We start from the raw sequence: 5,337 nt of genomic DNA, 5'->3' as shown, positions 1-5,337 counted from the left end.
GTAGGCGTAGCAGTGGGTGGAGCAGAAGGCGTGACGCGTAGCAGTCGCGAAAGATAAGAGTAAAAAGAGGTGTAACTGGGCGTATACATAGACATGTGGTGCAGACGTAACAGGATATGTCATGAATGGGGCGGAAACATAGGAGGGGGCTACCTAAGGAGCCGGGACCTCTAACCTGGTGGTGCGCGCAAACTGGCAATGACGTGTTACTAGGAGAAGCTGGGGGCTATGAACTCTGTGCTAGGAGCAGAGACTAAAGTCTGGAGGGTCGGAGCGACATGTACCTAAACCCTATCTAGTATCTAATGTTTAGGGAACATGTTGATATAAACTAGAAGTCATGAGGGGAAAAGCTAACTGACTCTAAGACTGGAGCATGCATTTATTCTACATGTAGTGCGTGATGAAGAATATTAAATGACCATTAAATACAGTATTTCTCTAACGTGGAGCCGCATAGGCTAGACAATGACGGAAACTATTGATGCAGTTCAGTAGCTTAGGAATGCAGAGAAGGAAGACTGAACTGATAGCTGGAATCATAACATAGTCTTGGCAGACTCAGAGGCAGAGCCAAGCTGCACCGGGCACTGCGAGGCAGGAAGTAAGTGAAAGGTCGAGGATACAGGTGGGGGCTGTATCGCTCCTCAGCGAGGCTTCAGGAGACAGGAGCTGAATCTGATGTCCGGGCCCTGTTGAGGCCTGGAAACGGGGACTTTATAATGAAATAACGTGCACACTGAGAAACGTGGCAACATTACTTTACATAGGCCTGATATTCGTAGTATTCACGAGGACTGGAAACTGGCATACTAGAGGTGGACACAACTATAATTGCGTCATTAATCGGACATGGGGAATAACATATGCATATTGGTCATGCACACATAACGTATGATGGATGACACGTAGGGACACAGAACATGACAAAATTTACTTTTCCACAGGGTACCGGGCAGTCCTCCCCCGGGCGTCCGGGGCACCCATCTCCATGAGGCAAACGGCATTGGCAAAGTACCCGGGAGGGGCTCCACGGGTCCCGGGCAGGCCTCCCCCGGGCGTCCAGGGCACCCACCTCCAGGCCGACGGCATGTAAAAGTGCCCAGGACGGGCTCCATGGGTCCCGGGCAGCCCACCCCCGGGCATCTGGGGCACCCATCTCCAGGAGGCCAACGGCGTTGCAAAGTACCCGGGAAGGGCTCCACGGGTACCGGGCAGTCCTCCCCCGGGCGTCCGGGGGCTCCCTTCTCCAGGCCGACGGCATGGTTCAATGCCCAGGACGGGACGTCAAGTGGCCAGGACGGGCTCCATGCGTCCCGGGCATTCGTCCCGGGACGGGGACGGGGTGGGGAAGAGTCCAGGCGGCTTCACCTCCATGCCCAGCCATCTGGTCGCCCGGATTCCCTCGGCCATCTGGTCGCCCGGATCCCCTCGGGCATCTGGTCGCCCGCAACGCTTTCCTATGGGGGGGACCAGATGGCCGAACTTCCCTGGAAGTCTTAATGAGGTGCCATTCGCCTCCCGGATCCCAGCGAGGGCTCCATGAGGTCGGGTTCTTTCACGCCTTGGGTCCCCTCTGTCACCTCGCGTGCACAGATTGCAAGAAAGGGGGGTAATTTGCCTCCGGATTACTATGTGGCAGGGTATGCCCGGACACCCCACCAGGGTTGGTGGTTCTCTGCCATGGGGACCAGATGAGATAAGCCTGGGCAACACCTCCCTAGGCCACCCGGAGCTTCCTTCCTCCAGGCCAACTGCATGTCAAATTGCCCAGGACGGGCTCCATGGCTCTTGGGCAGTCGTCCCCCGGGCGTCCGGTGCTCCATCCAGGCCGACGGCATGGCAGAGTGCCCGGGACAGGCTCCATGCGTCCCGGGCCTTCGCCCCCCCCCCGGGCGTCCGGGGCTCCATCCAGGCTGACGGCATGGCAGAGTGCCCGGGACGGGCTCCACGGGCCCCAGGCGTCTGGGGCTCCCTTCCCCGGGCCAGCGGCATGTCAGAGTGCCCAGGACCAGTTCCACGGGTCCCGGGCAGTCCTCCCCCGGGCGTCCGGGGCTCCCTTCCCCGGGCCAAAGCATTTCAGAGTGCCCAGGACGGGCTCCACGGGTTCCGGGCGTCCAGGTCTCCCTTCCCTGGGCCAACGGCTTGTCAGAGTGCCCAGGACGGGCTCCACGGGCCCCGGGCGTCCGGGGCACCCTTCCCCGGGCCAGCGGCATGTCAGAGTGCCCAGGACGAGTTCCACGGGTCCCGGGCAGTCCTCCCCCCCGGGTGTCCGGGGCTCCCTTCCCCGGGCCAAAGCATTTCAGAGTGCCCAGGACGGGCTCCACGGGTCCCGGACGTCCGGGGCTCCCTTCCCCGGGCCAACGGCATACAGGAGTGCCCAGGACGGGCTCCACGGGTCCCGGATGTCCGGGGCTCCCTTCCCCGGGCCAACGGCATACAGGAGTGCCCAGGACGGGCTCCACAGGTCCCGGTCGTCTGGGGCTCCCTTCCCCGGGCCAACGGCTTGTCAGAGTGCCAAGGACGGGCTCCACGGGTCCCGGTCGTCTGGGGTCCCTCCCCCGGGCCAACAGCAGGTCAGAGTGCCCAGGACGGGCTCCACGGGTCCCGGGCAGCCCACCCCCCGGGCGTTCGGGGCACCCATCTCCAGGAGGCCAACGGCGTTGCAAAGTACCCGGGAAGGGCTCCACGGGTACCGGGCAGTCCTCCCCCGGGCGTCCGGGGCTCCCTTCTCCAGGCCAACGGCATGGTTCAATGCCCAGGACGGGCTCCATGTGTCCCAGACAGACCTCCCCCGGGCGTCCGGGGCACCCATCTCCAGGCCAACGGCATGGCTCAATGCCCAGGACGGGCTCCATGGGTCCGGGGAGGCGTCCCATGCGCCTCCGGGCTTGGGAGCCCCGGCTGGGTCCAGGGGCCCGGGCGGGCCCCGGGTGGGGTGCTCCGGCCCTGGTCCCTGTCTTCCAGCCTACCGCACTGCCAAGGGCCTAGGAATGGGTTCCGTTGTTCCCGGGGAGCCTCCCCTTGCTTGGCTGGGTTCAGGAGCAGTGGCTAGGGCCCCTGAGGGCCCGGGGAGGGCGGCCTCCCCACCCCGGGCTCTGTCCTTGGTCCTGCTGCGTGGCAGGGTGCCTGGGACGGGGTCCGGAGGGACCGGGGAGGCGTCCCATGCACCTCCGGGCTTGGGAGCCCCGGCTGCGTCCAGGGGCCCGGCCGGGCCCCGGGTCGGGTGCTCCGGCCCTGGGCCCTGTCTCCCAGCCTGCCGCACTGCCAAGGGCCCGGGAAGGGGTTCCGATGTGCCCGGGGAGCCTCCCCTTGCTTGGCTGGGTTCAGGAGCAGTGGCTAGGGCCCCTGAGGGCCCGGGGAGGGCGGCCTCCCCACCCCGGGCTCTGTCCTTGGTCCTGCTGCGTGGCAGGGTGCCCGGGACGGGGTCCGGAGGGACCGGGGAGGCGTCCCATGCACCTCCGGGCTTGGGAGCCCCGGCTGCGTCCAGGGGCCCGGCCGGGCCCCGGGTCGGGTGCTCCGGCCCTGGGCCCTGTCTCCCAGCCTGCCGCACTGCCAAGGGCCCGGGAAGGGGTTCCGATGTGCCCGGGGAGCCTCCCCTTGCTTGGCTGGGTTCAGGAGCAGTGGCTAGGGCCCCTGAGGGCCCGGGGAGGGCGGCCTCCCCACCCCGGGCTCTGTCCTTGGTCCTGCTGCGTGGCAGGGTGCCCGGGACGGGGTCCGGAGGGACCGGGGAGGCGTCCCATGCGCCTCCGGGCTAGGGAGCCCCGGCTGGGTCCAGGGGCCCGGGCGGGCCCCGGGTCGGGTGCTCCGGCCCTGGGCCCTGTCTCCCAGCCTGCCGCACGGCCAAGGGCCCGGGAAGGGGTTCCGATGTGCCCGGGGAGCCTCCCCTTGCTTGGCTGGGTTCAGGAGCAGTGGCTAGGGCCCCTGAGGGCCCGGGGAGGGCGGCCTCCCCACCCCGGGCTCTGTCCTTGGTCCTGCTGCGTGGCAGGGTGCCCGGGACGGGGTCCGGAGGGACCGGGGAGGCGTCCCATGCGCCTCCGGGCTTGGGAGCCCCGGCTGGGTCCAGGGGCCCGGGCGGGCCCCGGGTCGGGTGCTCAGGCCCTGGGCCCTGTCTCCCAGCCTGCCGCACGGCCAAGGGCCCGGGAAGGGGTTCCGATGTGCCCGGGGAGCCTCCCCTTGCTTGGCTGGGTTCAGGAGCAGTGGCTAGGGCCCCTGAGGGCCCGGGGAGGGCGGCCTCCCCACCCCGGGCTCTGTCCTTGGTCCTGCTGCGTGGCAGGGTGCCCGGGACGGGGTCCGGAGGGACCGGGGAGGCGTCCCATGCGCCTCCGGGCTTGGGAGCCCCGGCTGGGTCCAGGGGCCCGGGCGGGCCCCGGGTCGGGTGCTCAGGCCCTGGGCCCTGTCTCCCAGCCTGCCGCACTGCCAAGGGCCCGGAAAGGGGTTCCGATGTGCCCGGGGAGCCTCCCCTTGCTTGTCTGTGTTCAGGAGCTCCATCCGGGGCCCCTGAGGGCCCCGGGGAGGGTGGCCTCCCCACCCCGGGCTCCGTCCTGGGTCCTGCCGTGGGGCAGGGTGCCCGGGACGGGGTCCGGCGGGCCCGGGGATGCTTCCCCTGTGCCTCCGGGCCTGGGAGCCCCGGCTGGGTCCAGGGGCCCGGTCGGGGCCCCGGGTCGGGCGCTCCGGCCCTGGGCCCGGTCCCCCGGGCTGCCGCTCCACCCAGGGCCCAGGACAGGGGTCCGTCGGTCCCTTGCAGGCCTCCCCTGCTTGTCAAGGTGTAAGCGGGCCCCGGGTTGGAGGGCCCGCCGGCCCCTGGCAGCCTCCATGGCTGTGGCCCGGCTGGGGCCCCGGGCCTCCGGCCCGCCATGCCCCGGGCGCCCGCTCCCTCCTTCGTGGGGGCACGGGGCGACCGGATGGCGTCCCTTTCGTGCCCGGCCATCTGGTCGCCCGGATCCCCTCGGCCATCTGGTCTCCCGGATCCCCTCGGCCATCTGGTCTCCAGGATCCCCTCGGCCATCTGGTCTCCCGGATCGCCTCGGCCATCTGGTCGCCCGCAATGCTTTCCAATGGGGGCGACCAGATGGCCGAACTTCCCTGGAAGTCCCGATGAGGTGCCATTTGCCTCCCGGATCCCAGCGAGGGCTCCAGGAGGTCGGGTACTTTCGCGCCTTGGGTCCCCTCTGTCACCTCTAGTGCACGGATTACAAGAAAGGGGGGTAATTTTTCTCCGGATTACTAGGGAGAGGGTCAGTCAGACCTCCGTGTGGTCTGGCGATTCTGAATCAGGGGAAGGCAGGACCCGGGCCCTCCCGCCGGGGCCCCCAGGGGCCTGGGTACGCACCTGCT

Source organism: Lissotriton helveticus, chromosome 8, assembly GCF_964261635.1.
Source record: "Lissotriton helveticus chromosome 8, aLisHel1.1, whole genome shotgun sequence".
Classification (NCBI taxonomy): domain Eukaryota; kingdom Metazoa; phylum Chordata; class Amphibia; order Caudata; family Salamandridae; genus Lissotriton; species Lissotriton helveticus.
This window is presented reverse-complemented; position numbering follows the sequence as displayed.